Raw genomic sequence first — 19516 nt, 5'->3', positions numbered from 1 at the left:
AGAAACCATGCAATTTGTTAAGGATTTTCGTTGCAATCTGGTTCGAGCACACAGCAGTTCACTTAGTCCCGTATTCTCATTTTTATCTCCAGATGGGCCTCAGGTAAGAAAACCTTGAAATAGAAAATTATGGTAAAAAAAGCACAAAGGGAAAATTCTTCCTAACCCTATTGGATGGCAGTTGGCTTATTCAGTAAATAGTAAGGTCCCAAATTTAATAATGTTGTATGCAAGAGTGGGTATTTCTGCAGTTCTTGCAATATATTGCCTTTTTTCAAGTCTTCTAATATGTTTTTCTTTCAGTTATTCATGTTCGTAAGATATAATGGATTATTACTTAAAAGAATGCTTATTTATTTATTTCTTATTTTCAACACCTTCAGATGAACAGCCTTTTGATCTTGTTGGATTTATGCTTCATCCCATATTACAGGAGAGAGTAATCAAACTACAAACAAATAAATCTTCCCAGAATTCTTCACATATTTTTCCTCAAAATCATAACCATTTCTGATCTGTACCATTTTTAGACTGTTTTCATTGCTACAATTTCTGGTTTCATTTGGAGTTATATTAACAGACGGCAAAATTTGCCAGTGATGTAACAGGCATTTGCTTGTGTTGCTGCAACATACAGTGATAAGTGAGAGGCAGAGTATCATCCTAATTCAAATTGGTGAGAATCCTGTATGCCCAGAGATTCTTGAAGACTTTGTGAGCATGTGTGTGATGAAGTCTCAGTCTAAATATCAAAAAGGAAATTTCCCAAAGCCCTTTGGAGTACAGCTCACAATTGCGGTAATATCCCACAGTGTCTACTGAAAACTAACCCAGTCAATTAATACAGTAATTAAATTCTTACCTTTTTTTTTTTTTTTTTTTTTTTTTAAATTAAGAATCATTACATTTTAAAGCATTTAGTTTGCTCCTATTTTTCTCATCTTCATCCTGTCATATTACCTCTTTCCTTTAAAGGATGTAAAACCCAGATTGTTAGAGTCCAAAGATACCACAAAGTTGGTTTGTCTTATGTGGTGGTGACCACATAAAAGTTTTAAGCTTTCCTCCATTTCATGTGGTTTTTTATTAGGATGGACAATAAAAGCAGCAGAATAAGGCTAGGTAGCACATGTGGACTTACTATAAAAAAAGAAAAAAAAAAGATGCTAATGAGAAAAAAGAGAATATAATAAAATGTTCAAGCGAGCATGTTTTCTGATGAGAATTATTTTAATAATGTAAAGAGATATAACAAAAGTAACTGTTATCATTATCAGTTTTATGGACATCAGTTTAGGAAGAGCTTAAGCCTATGTATTTAGAGCCTATATAATAAGAGTTTGAACTGTACTGATAGATTATGTTAACTGGCAAGTATTTTAGCTTTAGTTTACATGATTGATCTTCAAAAGTGATGATTCCTAGCTGGTAAATCTGTGAATGAGGGACTGAAATGGAGCAAGAATACTCAGTATGAACAGGAATACTTGTCAGAACTATGCCCTCCAACTCATACTCTTACTCCAGCAATGGCCTACAAGCAGATTTGTAAGGCAAAGTATATAAATTCAGGAAAAATACAGTGCAGCATCCCTGGATCAATCTAGCACCCTGTCACAACTTGTTACTCTGTGACTTGTAGGCTGTGTGTGTTGTATATATGACTGTCCATGGATTTCTATGGCTTAAACTCCTCAAGACTCCTGTTTACCCCACATGAACCCACAACACAGTGTGGTAGAAATTTTTGTAGGTTGTCTTTGTTCTGTCTTCTTCTGGTAGGTCTGTTTGCTGTTTGTCTCTTCAATCATTTCTAAAGTGATCTAAACCATCTGCTGTAAATATACAAAGTGCAATCTGAGAGGCTTTTTAATGTCACCTACAAGACTTTTTTCAAGATCTGCATAATTAAAGTTTAAAATATAATGAATATATAATATATATAATATTATATATAATAATATAATGAAGTTTAAAATATAGTAAAATATTTCTACACATTTCAACTACCCTTAAGCACAGTTAGGTCTGTAGTCTAAACCAGTTGCCCAAACTCTGCTATCACTGGAGAACAACAGAAGCTACTGGATGTTGATTCATCCAATTTATTTGAGGAATCTATTTCTGGCTGAAGTGAGTCGCTGTTTGAAGAGCCTTCTCTCTCCCTGACAGAGGAGTTTGGATGGCCAGTGTAGACTAGCTGCTCCACTTTTACAGCTGAAAATAGATTGCTTGAATCCCAGTCTGAGAGCTCATAAACCGTATTTACTTTATACTCTTGTAATTTGGAAAGAAATTATAATCTGAAATCAAAAGAGGAATAGACTAATGAAGTAACAATACACAAGAGTATTAGCACACTCTTCCAAGGGCCTTCCAAAGTCTAAATGAATAAGGCAGCCTGGCAACAGAAACCTAGAATATAGAAGTTTGTCTGGGGTCTGACTTCAGATCAGGCTCAGACATTCCTCAAGACTGCTGTTCTGGTCAGGTGTCCTGCTAAGAAAGGAGAAATGTTGAAATAACCACAAAGCTGGGCATATGAAATACAAAACCACGCAGCCTGTGTCTGTTGTCCGTAACACAAATCAGAAAAGCTTTGTGAAACTTCCACTGTACTGGCTGCATGATTTGGACACAGTTTGAGTGGTTCAGTGAATGACTTCTGCTCATACACACATAGCTAGGTTCTCTGAATATCTAGCAATTCAGTGCTGTTTTTTTTTTTTGTGTTCCCATACAAGCCTCCCCTTTACTGAGTAATAGAATATTGCTGCACTTTAGGTTAGACAGCATCGACCCAAAACTGTCAGCAGGAGTTTACCAGAGATATAACAGAAATTTAACTTTCTCATTAACACTGATGCACACAGTTTTGCTCTTCACACATTAAGTAATCGTGCAGCTGGTTTGCTCCTGCTCCTGTAGTAGAACAGGTCTGTTTCCCTCGTTGAATTGTGTATGTTGTTTATGTGTAAGCTAAGAGATTTCCATAGACTACATGACGTTCCACTGAGTTCTTACTTGTGATGTAGTTAGATCAACTTTGGCTCTGCTTATTTCCTGCTGCTGGTGCAGATAAATGACTGCTGACGTGAAACATGTAGGGACTTGTAAATGTAGCTAGAAACAAAGGAGCACAAACAATCTGACCTCTTTAGCCAGGGACTTCAGCTGCACCACCAGCAGCTACTTGTAAAGTAATGGCATCTCATGACGCACTTGACAATCACACAAGTCTGTACTCCCTGTTGCTCACCACAACTCAACCGTTACTGTTGCTTTTCCATGTGACTGCTTTCTTGAGTATCAAAAGTCAGTCAGATCTATATTTTGTTTTTCACTAACTCTGGTACTGTCCTGTATCTTCTAGTTGAGGTTTTCATCTGAATTCAGTTGACATATAATACCCTGGAAATGAACAAAAGTAGTTTTTTATAGGTTTCTTCACTTCCACTAAAAGAGATGACACTGGTTGAATGATGAGGTTCATGGATATGTTTTTTTTAGCACTGTGTACAAAGAGAGAAGCTTATGAATATGTGGGTAGAGAACACCCAGCTTGAAATTTTCAAACAAAATTTTTCTTTTTTCCTTTTAAACACCACACTTTTCAACAATCCATATATGATTGATGCTGTAAGGTGATGAATCATAATGCAAGATGTGAGACACATTACGACATCGTCTCTCAAAGAACAGTGGAAAAACAATTGAAAAAAGAAAATATTTTTTAAAATTCATGCTTTTAAATAGCTGGATATGCACCTCAAGATTTTAGCATTAATGTTAAGACATGATTTCCTTGCGTGTCTGTGTATTTTATCCTGATCCAGCAAGTATTTTGCTATTATTAGGAATAAAAAGAGTTACAGCTGATCACCCACAAAATTGCATGTCTTCTTAACAAAGAAATGAAGTCATATTACTAGAAGTCTGAAAATTTACCTAGCCACTTCAATATCTAAATCATTTTTGAACTTCACTTCCTGACCCAATCAGTTCCCTTTCAAAACCACAGTAAGATTCCTATTCAGTTAGGTGAGCATTTGTTTAAGATCTTTGGCGATTCCTGTTGCATAATACTATGGCTGGTGAGTGTTGAGCACTATTGGTATTGTGTCTGAGTGAATCAAGAAATCATTTCTCTGCAGTGAGAAAATTCAGAAGGCAAAAGCCAAGCTTAAGCTCGACTTGGCAACTAGAGTAAAGGAGAACAAAAACTTTTTTACAAGTACATAAACAATAAGAGGAGGGCTATGGAGAATCTCCATCCTTTACTGGATGTGGTGGGGATCATGACCACTGAGGATAAGGAAAAGGCTGAAGTTCTCAATGTTTTCTTTACATCTTTAAAACTCTGACCAATTATCCTCAGGGTTCTTTAGCCCCTGACCTGGAAGTCTGGGATGGGAAATATAATAACACCCCCCATGATTCAGGTAGAAACACTTATAGACCTACTACTCCACCTGAACTGATACAAGTCCATGGCACCAAATGGGACCCACCCAAGTGTGCTGAGGGAGCTGTGGAGGTGATTTCCAAGCTGCTTTCCACCATCTGTCAGTGTTTCTGGTCAACTGGAGAGGTCCCAGAGGATGGGAGATTTGTCAGTGTGATGCCCATTTACAAGAAAGGTCATAAATAAGATCGAGGGAACTACAGCAGACCTCAGTGCCAGGGATGGTTACAGAACAGATCATCTTGAGTGACATCACATGGCATGTGTGGGACAACCTAGGGATCAGGGCCAGCCAGCATGAAAGGTATGTCCTGCTTGGCCAATCTGATCTCCTTCTATGATTGAGTGACCCATGTGGTGGATGAGAGAAAGGCTGTTGATGTAGTCTATCCTGACTCCAGCAAAACCTTTGACACTATTCCCCACAGTATTCTATTGGAGAAGCTGACAGCCTGAGGCTTAGAAGCACAGAATCATAGAATAGATCAGGTTGGAAAATACCTTAATCATCAAATTCAACTGCAACCTAACCATACTACCCTAATTCTAGCAACCCTCCACTAAATCATGTCCCTGAGAACCACATCCAAATGATATTTAAACACATTCAGGGAAGGTGACTCAATCACCTTCCTGGGGAGCCTATTCCAGGTACACTCTTTGCTGTGTAAAGAAAGGGCTGGATGGCCTATCACATCAGACACTGCTAAAGACTCTGTCTTCTATCAGGTCTCTCCAAACCCTTCTTTTCTCCACACTGAACAGCTCCAGTGGTTAACAAGTTGATGGTACAATTTATATACAGCAGGAATCTGACCCTGAAGGTATGTCTTGGTATAGATTTTTTAGAAACATTTATTACTAGGAGAAGACCTCCCTCAAACATTCCTCAAAATCCTCCAAATTTCTTGCTTCTGCATCATATTAAGGCAGGATGCAGGAATGGGTTTTACATGGGTTTGTTGATAGCTGAGTTCACATGGGACTAATGTAATTCCAGTGGTCGTAGCTACTAGATGTATCACGCGAAGCATTATGAGTGCTCTAAGCAGATAATTACAACCATAAGTTAGTTTTCTGGGCTCAGTTCTAGATAACAATATAATTGAGCTTATGACACACGTACTTCCAAATTCCTCTCATTTAAAACGATGGTGAAAAAAGGCATTCTGAGTAGAGCAGAAATCTTCAAAACAGAACTCAGAGAAACTAGGCTTTGTTTCAAAGTTAATATCCTGGCCAGACTTTAGGGAAGACTTGACAGGGTTTGTTCATCCAGCTCAGCCAATTCATGCTTCCAGATGGAAATTCTGTGAGACATTTTTTTGGTTTTGTTTGATCACCTCAAACAGTTTAGAAATAGAGTTTATCCGCATTTTGCATTGCATTATGGGTTCATTCAAGCACAATGCCGTTGAGTGCAAACTATTTAAACTCATGGTTGTCTGCACAATAGTATGAACTCCACTGCCTGCCTGGTCGTGATTTTTATGATGGGGAGGGAGAGCCATCATGCTCTCAAAAAAGTATCCTTAAATAGTTGTGAGCTCTCTTCTGTTCCTACATCTCTAAGGATGGCTTCTCAAGGGACGTCATCCACTAATACCTTAAATTGCAGGAATTTTGCTTTTTGGAAGTTCAGGGTCCAGATTCTACTCTTTAATCAACAAATTAATCAACATCACAAACTTGACTAGGGCATGACTGCTACAGACCAGACTGACTTTGATCTTAACCTCTTTAATGATCCCCTCTTCATTGGTGGTGATCAAGTCCACGAAAATTTCACGTTTGGTTGGTTTATCCAAACTTGGACCAGAAAGTTATCCTCGGACTCCAGTAGTCTCCTGGATTGCATGTGACCTGCCATGTTGTTTTCCCAGCAGATATCCAGGTGGTTGAAATCCCCCGTAAGGATGAGAGTCTATGAGCATAACAGCTATTACAGCTGAAGCAAAAAGGCCTCATCTCATAAAGGCTTCCCTTTATCAGGCTGCCTGTAGTATAACATGCCCACCAAATGTCCTATATTGGTCTATACCCTAATTTTAACCCACAAGCTCTTGCCCTGATCATGGATCATGGCTGTTTTGCAGAGGTAGTTCTTTGCAATCTGTCTACTTAACACAGAGGGAAACTCCCCTGCCCCTCTTACTCTGCCTATCTGTTCTAAAAATCCTCAGTGATAGTATTCCAGTTGTACAATTCAACCCACAATGTTTCTGTGATAGCAGATAGGTCATAGTTTTCTAATTACAATGCTGTTTTCACGTCCTCCTGCTTATTTCCCATGATTGCATTCACTGAGGTAGAGGCACTTCATCTGTGCTATCAACATTTCCACCTTCTTGGAAAAGCCCTCATGAATTCCACTGGGACAAATGTGACGTTTTCTTCTTCTGTTTCCTGAAGTGACTGTATTCTCTGATTTTCCTCTGTCATTCAGAAGTACAGCCCCTTCCCCGTCAAATCTAGTTTAAAGCTTTCACGATAAGCCCAGCCAACTTGCTGCACAGTACATTCCTCTCCTTGTCAGCTACCATCCCATCTAATGTCAACATGCCCAACCTCTCAAAGGTGCATCCAAGATCATAGTATCCAAAACCCTGAGTGTGACATCATCCACTGAGACATTCCTTCAGCTGGTCCATTCTCCTTCTGCCTGGGTACCAGTCTCTAGCTGGGAGGACTGAGGAGAATACTACATGTGCTCCTGATTATTTCAACACCTTCTCAATGGACATTAAGTTTCATGGCTTTTTCTTAATGTTTTGTAATTCTTTTGTTGCATTCTCTTGTGAGCAATCTTGAAAGAGGAGGAACAGATAGCTGTCCTCCAGTTTTATCATACCTGGCAGCCTCTTCCTGAATTTCCCTTCCAACCCCTACAGTTCTGTGATGTGATGTGATGTGATGATGTGATGTGATGTGGGCCCTCTGTGAAGAGGTAAATAGGTGCCTCAGTGCATCTCAGTCTGGAGTCCCTAATTACTAACAGCCATAGACTTTTTTAGGTGACACTGGTTCTGATTTAGGGCCTTGACTGGGCCATTTTAATGTTATTATTCTTTTCTGGATCTGAGCCATTATCCACACTTCTTCTCTTTCTATTCCCAGAGCTTCATATTTGTTGTTCAGGGAACTTCAGTAGCAAAAAATAAGCTGCTCCAAACAGAGACAGGGTATAAGTCTCCATTATCTTGCACTTTTTTTTTGCCATATGTCTCCTTGGAGTTGGAAGCTAGCTTAGCTTCTTTGCCTGGCAGGCACTTCAGACAGGGCTGTCGGTCTGTCTTTGTCACTGTATGGTATCGCTCATCAATCTCTCTCTGATTGCCAGGTATTTCTCAGCCTGGAGATTTCCTCACAGAACTTGGCCATCCAATCAAACAGTTCATCAAGCTGGACAGACTTGCACCTTTGACACCTCCTCTTCCCTCAGGTCCATGGAAGACTTCTATATTCTGGAGTTCCCCACAGCTAAAGGTCTGGGCAGCTCCATTTCTTCTTGGGAGGTCTATCTAAGCGTACTAGTTAGCCCAGTAAAACTGTGGCTCCTTTATGTGGCTTTCTGCCTCAGCCTGACCATTATAGAGGGTGTTTACAATATGCATTTCAATACAATGTTGCTTCTCACTGCTCCCAGTTGAGAAGAAAGTTGTCCACCTTGCACTCTCCTTTTGTGAACTGCCATGCAAATTGCCTCGTTATGGCCTTACTGATGTGCCATTCCCTGTTTGCCTGCTGTGGTAACCACAGTCCCAGAAACACACACACACATCCTAGGAGCTGAAATCTAATCTGAACCTCGCCTCTTTTAGTTTAAAACCATTCCCCCTTGTCCTATTAGGCTGTGTAAAAAATTGATTTCTACTCTGCTTGTTATCTCCCTTTAAGTTTTGGCACGCCACAATGAGGAAGCCTCTTTCCTCCAGGCGGAACAAGCCCAGCTCCCTCAGCCTGCCTTCACAGGAGAGGTGCTTCAGCCCTCTGAGCAACCAAGTGACTCTCCTCTGGACCTGCTGCAAGAGCTCCAGCTCTTTCTTGTATAGAGGTCCTGGCCAGATTGGCCTCATGCGGGCTGTGTGATAGCCAGCATCTGGGAGCGAGGGACATGGAATACACAAAGTGTGTCATGGCAGAATGTTGGAGATGAAACTGTTAACAACTTCTTCCTGTCAGTAGAAGGGTAGTCTATAGAAAATGCCTTTCACAATTTATTTTTCAAAGGAGCTTTTTTTTTTTTCAGATGCTTTTCAACTAGATGAATGAAATCAGAGATTAAAGAAGTTTTACACTGAAAGAGAAATGAAGAGCAACTGGTTTTCCCTGTGGTGCATGCTTCAGATTCACTCAGATTACCTAGACACAGAGAGTACCTTTTGCTACAAAAGTCCCTTCTTGATTTTAAATTCTCTTCACAGTACAATTTCTCTGAAGACAGTGATACCTTCCTTTCTTATGTGACTAAGAGAAACACCCTCAGGATACAAATAGGCCTCATGCTTACTATGATGACGACCTTTTTTCTAGGGGAATTACCACTCTGTATCCTCAGAGCGATCATAACAGAAACTGAAGCAGAATTGCCAGCATGTCAAGTAACCCTTCCAGCATCAGAGTGTCCTTTTGTTTGCCTGGCAGGAAAAATCACTTTGATTCTGCTTCAATTCTGATTCATGGGACTGGGAAACAGAGGGAGCAGTATTATTTATCTCTGCATTTTCAAAGGAAGAGGAAATAGATATGTGACTCATGCCAGCTCCTCAAGATTTTAGTTATGGTTGGTTTCTCTCTCTCTTTAAGTTGTGTGCGTTTGTCTTACCCTGCCAAGTGGGTAATATGCTTTCACCATACTGCTGCTTAAACTAACAGTTGTCTTTGGCAGGTACTGTAACTGCTTGGGCTCTTTTATATGTCTGGGGCTCTTACTGTGGTCAACACTTCGAGTATAGCCCATCATAAAGAATCTGTGGAGAAAACATAAAAATGAAATGATTTTTTCCACTAGTGAACAAATGGGCTTAGTAGTTATTAATATTTTACAAGTGTTTAAGGCTTTCATTAGAACTTTGAGCTGCCATTATTAACATTGTTGATGTCTCCATTGTAGAAATAAAAAGCCCTTAGAGTTTACTATTTGGCTTCTTCAAATGATATTCAAATCCAAATTCATTTTACATGTCATGTGTGTATAAAATTGTGCTATATATAAAACTTTAACAGTGGCATTTGAGATTGATTTCAGAGACTTTAGTTTCAGCTTCTGCTGCTGGACTACAAAACAAATATTTTGGTATTTTGACATAAAATTCTAAGGGAATGGCCTTTAAAAAATTGGAGATACTTAATTTTTCAATTAAAAACAGTAACCATTTTCATGATGGATTTTTGGACAGTGTCATATTAACATTAACACTTGCTGGTCTTTCTGTTACCATAAAGCCTGAAAGATGACTGCAACATAAATGCATTGTCTGGATTTGTCAGTGTGATTATATGATGACCTAGCATCACTGGCGGTGAATTTCCTACTGAATCCAACAGGAGCTTCACATGAAGCTTCCAGTAGACAGTTCAGTTCACTGTAACATGTTTTTCATAGAGGGAACTAGCACAGGTATGAAAGCCTTGGGCACTCCTTACACTGCCCCAACTCTGGGCCTCCAAAATAAATATCTTTGTTAAGAAAAAGCATTTGTTTCATTGCATAAATGGCCCCAGTGAACTAGGTAATGTAATGCAGTTTGAGTAAGACACAATTTGCGTGATGTTCAGAAAAAGAAATAAATCAGTGGAGTAACAAGAAGTGCATTATAATTTTAGAAATCAGATTGATGAAGACCTCATTGCTTGATGTGAATTCCTCTCTTAGTGTGAAAAATCATTCACAGCCATAAAATGTTTTTGTCAGATATTTGTCATTCTAGTTGCAAAGTAGTAAAACTAGAAGTCAGCTAAAGCCCATATTACTATATGTACTTATAGTTGAAATCGAGGGGAAAAAATATAACCTGATCCAAATGTCACAGAAATACATGGAAGCCTCATTATGAAGGACGGAACTTAAAAGATGGAAAGGACACACATTTCTGTGTAATTTTCTGAATATAATTGGATTCCATTAATAAGGCTGGACTGGTCTGTGTCTAGACTGTATAACACCACTGTAAAAATAGGTAGACAGAACAAATAGGGGTGCTTATATCACTATAATGGGGTCTTTATCAGCCACACTGAAAAGAAATTCAGACTAGCATTGCAGCCACATGTAAGAAATTATTTTAGCTGCAAGGAGAAAACAATCTATGTAACAGGTTAAAAGATTTAATAAAATATTTATGCACATATAGCTACTGCTATATATATATATACTGCTGGCATGGATGAGTTTCAGATTTCTTTTCTGAGTGATATCAAGCTGCAAGAGGTCCAGGAGGCACCTGAAATCCATTGATAATAACTTTCTGGTCCAGGTATTGGACAGACCGACCAGAGGTGAAGTGTTGCTGGACTTGCTGTTCATCATTGCGGAGGAGATCATTAAAGGCATTAAAGTTGGAGGCAGCGTGGGCTGCAGTGACCATGCCCTTGTGAACTCGAGGGATGTGGGCCTGGCAAAAAGTGGCGTCAGGGCCCTGAACTTTGGAAGAGCAGACTTTGAGCTGTTCAATGGACTGTTGGCCAAGATGCCCTGGGATGCTGTCTTTAAAAACAAAGATGATGAGGAGAGCTGGCTACTCTTCAAGATGCCTTTCTGAGAGCACAAGAGCTCTCCATTCCTCTGAATAAGAAAGCGAGCAGAGGAAACCGGCATGGCTTGGTAAGGACCTGCTGGGCATGCTGAGGGCAAAGGAACGTGCGCACAAACTCTGGAAACAAGGGTGTGTCACCTGGGAAGAATACAGGGATGCCGTCTGGACCTGCAGATGTGGGATCAGGAAAGCCAAGACTCAAGCAGAATTGAACTTGGCAAGGGATGTGAAAAAGAATAGGAAGACTTTCTACAGGTACATTGACCAGAAGAAACAGGCCAAAGCGAGAGTACCTCCTTTGGTAAGTGTAAAAGGAGAACTGGCTTCAATGGACAGAGCGAAGGCTGAGGTACTGAATGAGCTCTTTGCCTAGGTCTTCACTGGTGGCCAGGATTCTAATGTTTCTTACATCCTTGAGCCCAGCATCCCTAAACCTCTAGGTGAGGATCGGGGCAGTAAATCCCCCCCTACTGTAAGGGCAGAGCAAGTCTGAGATTGCCTCATGACACTGAATATGTACAAGTCTATGGGGCCGGATGGCGTGCATCCCAGGGCTCTGAAGGAGCTGGCTGAGCTGGTTGCCAAGCCGATGACTGGAGGAAATGTCAGTCGCATTTACAAGAAAGGGAGCAAGGAGAACATGGGGAACTGCAGGCTAGTGAGTCTTAACTCTGTGCCAGGGAAGATCATGGAACAGACCCTCCTGGATGACATGCTTGATCACATGAGGAATGAGCATGTGATCCGAGACAGCCAGCATGGCTTCACCAGGGGAAAGTCATGACTAACCAATCTGGTGGCCTTCTATGATGGAGTAATGGCATCGGTTGACAAGGGAAAGGTGACCAATGTCATTTACCTGGACTTGAGCAAGGCCTTTGACATGGTCCCCCACCACATCCTTATCTCCAAATTGGAGGGACGTGGATTTGATGGGTAGACCACTCGATGGATAAGAAACTGGTTGAAAGGCCACAGACAGAGGGTGGTGGTCAATGGCTCTATGTCCAGGTGGAGGCTGGTAACAGCATCCCCCAGGGGTCTGTCTTGCGACCGGTGCTCTTTAACATCTTTATCAATGACAGCGATAAAAAATCGAATGCACCCTCGTCAAGTTTGCTGATGACACCAAGCTGAGTGGTACCGCTGCCACGGTGGAAGGAAAGGATACCATTCAGAGGGACCTCAGCTGGCTTGAAAGGTGGGCCCGGATGAACCTAATGAGGTTCAACGCAGCAAAGTGCAAGGTTTTGCACTTGGGCTGGAGGAATTCTAGGCATCCATACAGACTGGGAGGAGCAGTCCTTGAGAGCAGCCCTGCGGAGCAGGACCTGAGGGTCCTGATGGATGAAAAGCTTAACATGAGCCAGCAGTGTGCTCTTGCAGGTCAGAAAGCAAATGGTATCTGGGCTCCATCAGAAGAGGGGTGGCCAGGGACAGGGAGGTGATTGCCCCTCATTACTCTGCTCTAGTGAGTCCCCATTTGGAGTACTATATCCAGGTCTGGAGCCCCCAGTACAAGAAAGACAGAGAGCTGTTGGAGAGGATCCAGAGGAGAGCCACAAAGATGATCAGGGGGCTGGAGCACCTCCCCTATGAAGACAGGCTGAGGGAGCTGGGCTTGTTCAGCCTGGAGAAAAGAAGGCTGCAGGGTGACCTCATTGCAGCCTTTCAGTACCTGAAGGGAGCCTACAAACAGGAAGGGAATCAACTCTTTGAAAGGGTAGATAACAGCAGGACAAGGGGAAATGGTTTTAAGTTGAGGGAGGGAAGATTGAGGTTGGATGTCAGGGGAAGTTCTTTACAGAGAGAGTGGTGAGGTGCTGGAACAGGCTGCCCAGAGAGGTTGTGGATGCCCCGTCCCTGGAGGTGTTCAAGGCCAGATTGGATGGGACTGTGGGCAGCCTGGTGTAGTATTAAATGGGGAGGTTGGTGGCCCTGCCTGTGGCAGGGGGTTGGAAATTCATGATCCTTGAGTTCCCTTCCAACCCTGGCCATTCTGTGATTCTGTGATTCTGTATTTAAATGAATGATTTTGGTGTGGACATAGACAAAACATGGCTGAATTTATCTGTACGTTGCACAAAAATCGCTTGCATCAGAAAAGCATGTGTGGACACTGTTTATATATATATAAGTATATATCTTTGAAAAAATACTAATAGCTAAAATTATTGTAATTTTAAAGCATGTTTTTTTGGATTTTTATCCTTTATTTTGTTACTTTTGCTTTTTATATCTGTAGAAACAATTAGATTGTTCAATAATACAATGAAGTAAATATGTCACATAGTTTTGAAAGTCTAATTCTATCATGACTATTCCAAAAAGCTAGAACAGAGAAGTTAAGGAGATAAGTAACAAATAGTGATAAATGTGATTATATCTTACTGCATGGAGCCCTTTTGCATTGAAAATCGTTACTGAAAAAAACATGTGGACAATGTAGTGGTGGGTTTTACAAGCTGCATGACTGGGTTCTTGTTGCATGAGCAAAGATTTATATCCTTTATTCCTGTACTTAATAGTTGATGAACAATAAGAATCAATGAAAAACAAAGGTTGATGTTCTCCAGAACATCAAGTTTCAGGCCTAGAGTTTGTAAAACTAGATTAAATGTCAAACCCTGGAGATCATAATGTGTTAGAGATGTTAGTGTTAACTTACTCTAAGTATTGTTTTAGAGGCTGACGATGAAAATTTTTCTATTGAATAATTGAGGCTCTTTTTTAAGTGCTGAAAAAGAAGCATTGAATCTGTATTGACAGAAGTATTGTCAAGCTGAGCAAATGGGATTGAAAGAGTGCATGCAGTTTGCATGGACTTTTTTGTAGAGAAGTGAAATTCATTTAAAGAGAGTATTGTTGGTTTATTTTGTTAATTCTCATTTTGTGAAAAAGTGATTATCTTTTGTAATTCTAAGACAAAATCAGATAAATATTTTCTTTCTAAAATTTAGAATGTCCAAAAACTCCTCCAGAAACCTTTCATTCTGCTTGTGGAAAGAAGCCTGTGATTAGACAATGCTTACTTGTTCTGCAGATTATGTAAAGTACATTGTTTAATGCCATATAATGTTGTGCAGATTACATCCAGTGGGTGTAACAAGCAGGCAACTGAAAGTTAAGATTTCTAAGCAAAGAATACATTAACTTTTCTTTCATTCGCAAAATGTTTAGTTAAGAAAACATGTCCCTCTTTATCTTCTCCATATAGCTGAGAATCTCCATATAGCAGAGTTTAATCTGCCTGTAGGAATAAAAAGTTCTATAAGGAGTCCCAAAGGGTATTATTCGTGAGCCTGAGTGGTAAGAGAAAGATCTCTACATATATAAACTAGAAAATGAGATATTTTCCTTGAATATTTTTGTTTGCTTTGTATAAATGAGACCTAAGTTTTGAAGGTGAGCTATAAAGAAAAAAGGAAAAAGAGGTAAATGCCTTTCAGAAATGCAAAGAATTTCTACTCTTGTTTTCTTTAGCATTGCTGGCAATCAGCTTAGGAAATCAGAGAAATGGAATGGGAACCTTCTTGGCTCCACTTGTGGGATGAAAGGTCAGACCCTTGTATTCTAATAGTTATTAAACATTTATTTTTGAATTGTTGTAGAATAACAATCAAACAGATTTCAAAACACAGAAGATCAGATTTACTGATGTCAACTTCTTACAGATTCTCCTGCTCACCACATCTCATACACCCAGCAGAAAGATCACAGCTTAATTCTTGAATTTGTAGACAGCATTTTAGGTGTGCAACTTAAACAGAGCTTCTTCTGTGGCAAGGTCAATGAATATTCATGCAACAACAAAACAGAATGGGCAAGTCCAGCCCATAAAGGAAAATGTTACTCAGATAATTATCTCAGATAATGCTGAATCAATCAGGCAGATAAAGCATCATTCGACTAATGTAGAATAATACAAATAATGAGGGAACAATTTATTCATCCTACTTTCATCTGAAAGTGCAGAACTTTTATAACATTTGTTGACTTTCAAATGAAGTAAGTCCTCCTTAGATGTGTTTACGCTGTTTGTTTATTCTTTAGGGAATTATATACTGTGTTTGAAAGAGGATTTTCCAAAACTTTTCCCATCACTCCTGGTGAAAAGGTTGCTCCTCAAAGGCTGGTAAGAGACAGTATAGACCACGAGGATAATGTACAGCTGCTGCTGCCACACTGTTAACTAATGAGAGTGGTAGGAGCAAGGAAGACCTGGAAAGGGCTTTGGAGGGGATGTTTTCAGTGTCAGTAATGTAAATTCAGCACCTACATCTATAGTAGTTAATCAGACAGTGTCAGGGCATGCTAGATAAGTGGGCTGGCACAGTAGTGAGTTGGTATCCAGCATAATTTCACCTTTCTAAGTCTTCTCTCAGTATCAGACTCCTTGTTAATGATCTTTAGGATATCTTCAAGAAGCTTTCTTAAAGAATAGATTGATGAAACCGGATTTTATGCTTCATAGTGGAGGTGAAGAGGTTGAGGAGCCCCTAGTCTATTACTGCTCACAGTTTGGGACTGAATATTAAGAAATATCCTGTGTGTTGGCAAGCCTCTCCGTCAGGGTAGGAGACATTTTTTTGTGTCAACACACAGTGCTGTATGCCAGCTAGACTCAGTGCTGCAAAACAGTCTAACACCTACCCCTGAATCATTTGGAAGGATATTTTCTAATTCTGTCGTCCATGGAAGTTGCTGGGAAATATAACAAGTTTACACCCAAAGAATCAATACTGCATTCCTCCACCATGGATAGAACTGTTGAATACAGTCCAGTTTCTGAGCTCACAGTGAGTGGAAAACACTATGCGACAGATCAGATTTTTACTGCAGCTTAATTCCTATGTGTCCAGGGGGGTGAAGAGAGAAGAGGGACAAGGAAAAAACTGTAGGGACATGAATAAGAGGACACTGAAACAACTACTTCTGATGAAGACAGAAATCTGAGCTGTATACAAAACATAGTGTATGAAATCTGGACAGTGTCTCCTCTATTCTGAATAAGACAATAATTCAGTTTAAAACACAAGAACATAGAAAATGTTGATAGACTGAAGTGGAAATTGTGTCATGTATGAAGCAGGCTAAGTTCTGCTTGAATTTACACCAGTTTAGTAGAAATCAAAACACTGCCCATGACAATTTCTTAACAAGACAAGTAATTCACTCTTCTTCCACAAATTAAAACCACACTAGAAACTGCTGTTGGTAGCTAATCCTGACATTGTGTTCAGTTTCCCTGTGCTAAACCTAAACTAAGTAGTGGAAAACGTAGCATTTTACAAAAATTTCTTCAGATGACATGAACAAAGTTTCACTAATATTAATTTCATGTTCCATGGACAGAGGAATCTCATTAATACGATTTCTGGCATGCCCAGTCATACTAAGGAAGATTTGACTGAGACTTGTCCGAATTAAAAATTATTCACCAACCAACTATCATGCCATCTGTGATAGCTTACATAAGGAAACTACAACTATTGCTGTCTCTGGAGTATTTTACAAACCATTAAAGTAGAGAAATTGCTTTTACCTGACCGTAAGCCTACAGAGTCATAAAGTCATAGAAACATGTGAGGTGGAAGGGTCCTCTAGCCCCTGCAATGAATGGGGACATCTACAGTTAGACCTGTTTGCTCAGAGCCCCATCCAGCCTGAATTTCTATATGGACAATGGATAAAAATGATAAAGGATGGCAGAACCACAGAGACAATCCACTTCTGTGATGGTTTGAGCCACTGATGATAAAGTAAAAATCAGGTTTCAGCTGCTTTATTCCCAAAATTTCTTTGACTTTTATTATTATTATTATTATTATTAGTCACCAAGGCATGTTCTAGTAATTACGTGGTATAAATTCCTGGAACTAAAAGTCATACCCAATATGTTATGTTCACCAAAAAGTCTGTAATATGGTTTCCCTTCTTTTCAAAGACAATTTAAAAGTTGGAAAACTTTAAATCTTGGACATTGAAAAGAAAAATGAAACAAACAGCTATTTTGCAGACTAGTCTGGAGTGAGCTCGTCTGCTTCCAGCCTTGTGGGAGTTTTGCCTCATTCTGGTGTTTAAATATTTATCCTGAAAAAGGATTTAGAAAGAGAGAAAAACAGAGAGAGGAAGGGGAATTTCTCTTTCTGTAACCCTTCCCACAGTTTGCCGTTCCCCAGCTGGAATGAATGGAATCTTGATAGCACTTGCTAACTCAGAAATGCAGAGCTCACCCAGCCTGTGAAGAGACAGTATTAGTTGAACATTGCATGAAGTTTTCAGTTATGGGAGAGGGAATAATAAAAAAATAAAGAGCAGCATCAGCTTAGAAAAATCGTATTGATATAAAAATAACTACCTCATCAGTAGAGTGTTCTGCTTTGAAAGAGGCCAAATTAAGATGAATTTCTGACTCTTTCTGTATTAACATGTTTGTATGAATCTGCCACTCTCCAACCTTCTGTTTTACACTTTCCCTGACTTCATCAGCTTTGGATGTTGGAGACCAGAGTGGTGGACTGCCACTCCATATGGCTCTTAGCACCTTCCTGGTTGGTGGATGCTTGTTTCTTGTCTTTTCATCTAAGAGCTGTGATTTTGCAATTCAGAAGCTGGTTATTACTAGTAGACCCCAGAGATTGAATTCTGACCTTAGCTAGGATAGTAGAAATCTCTATCTGTATGAAAAAATATGCATTAAAATAAGGCCCTGCTCTGTTATTCCTGGCACCTCACTTTGCCAGGAGCCATAGGGAGTGTCTTTGAAAGACTTTTTCAGCTAGAAACGCATAAAGATCAGCTAAGGAAATCCAAAGTCTGGATATCTGTAGTGAATGTTGTTGATTTGGGTCCACAGCCTGCAGGCAAAGTAATTACATGGCTATGCTGTCACACTGATAACAAGAGCAATAGATGAGTCACATGAGTGTTCAACAAAGTACAGTTAAAATAGAGTAAATTATTTTTAAACATGTAGCTCACAAGGAAGATGTTGCCCATACACTCTAAGCAAAGCAGAGAAATAGAGAAGTTTTCTTCCCACTGACAGATATTAAAAAGTAAGTTGGTAACAGTTTTGAAAGCATTTAATAATGCTTCAGACTCTGAGTAGTAGATTCAGGATTTTGAAAACTAACTTTAATTTTTATTGAAAAGTTGCTGTTAAAAAATGTCTGGAAACTGAAGACATTCCAGTGGGTGGAGACTAATTTTTCGTTTACGCGGAATGGGGTAATAGCAGCTGCAACAATTTCCTTAAGTCTTAGGCTACAGAATGGCACTAACAGCTGAATTGATGGCAGCAGAGGGTACAGTTTCATCTCCCAGTTTACCGGTATCCAGAGTATTTCCCAGCTGCTGACTTGATTCCAGACTCCTTTTGGGGCCAAATGGTAGGAAAGAATAATTAGCAAGATCAAATAAGGGGTTACATTACCTGATTTCCTGGAAGGCTAATAAGCAGAGTTTAAACTAGGACAGAGTTCTGAAGCTACTTGAAAACTTCCAGACCTTAAATGTGTATGAAACACTTGTAGTCAGACCACTGGACTTTCATGCAACCTTGACATAGCAAAGCACACCAGCACTAACATCTGCATCTTTATCATGTACCGGGAATACATAGGGGTAGTCTACTAGATTTCTTTTTACTAGTAGTAGGCAACGGCTCTTCAGACATCCCGCTAAAATGTTGCTAACATCCTGCTAAGATCACTGACAACCTTTTTTACATTATGATTATTTTATGAATGATAATGATGAGAGAAGGAGAGAGAAATGCCATAGTCTTAGCTACCAGCAATAGAATTATAACAACTATTTATTTTGTTCTTTGCTGATGAAGCTATCATTATGTCTAAAGCATCAGCACAGGTCAGGATAAAACCTCTCAGATGATAACCAACCAACTCAAGCTGAAACAAGGAAAATGAAAAAAAAAACTGTGGAAGGAAAAAAAAAGCACTTAAAAAAAATTATGTGTGATGTTTCCATTTGTCCCTACAGGCATTTAACCTGCAACACTGCAAAACCTTTGTAATGCTCCTCTAGACAAGTCTGAATGTATACCTATTATTAGTTTCTTACCTGCTAGCAAACTTCTTTTGGAGAGAAAGCAGCAGTCCAAGTGTTTGCCACATTCTATCGGAAGGACAGTCTTACTGTGATAAGCAGTGATCTTGACATCTCGGTTAAAATAAAATACAAATGGCCTATGAACAGTGACAGCTAACTATGAGTCTCTATTTCACTTCTGATGACAGTTCAAGCTTCTAATTTCAGTAACTACTTTATA

The sequence above is a fragment of the Centrocercus urophasianus genome, unplaced genomic scaffold (assembly GCF_019232065.1).
Source record: "Centrocercus urophasianus isolate 14NV4802_14NV808 unplaced genomic scaffold, USGS_Curo_1.0 seq_25, whole genome shotgun sequence".
Classification (NCBI taxonomy): Eukaryota; Metazoa; Chordata; class Aves; order Galliformes; family Phasianidae; genus Centrocercus; species Centrocercus urophasianus.
The sequence above is the reverse complement of the archived record's forward strand: the minus strand, read 5'-3'. Positions refer to the sequence as shown.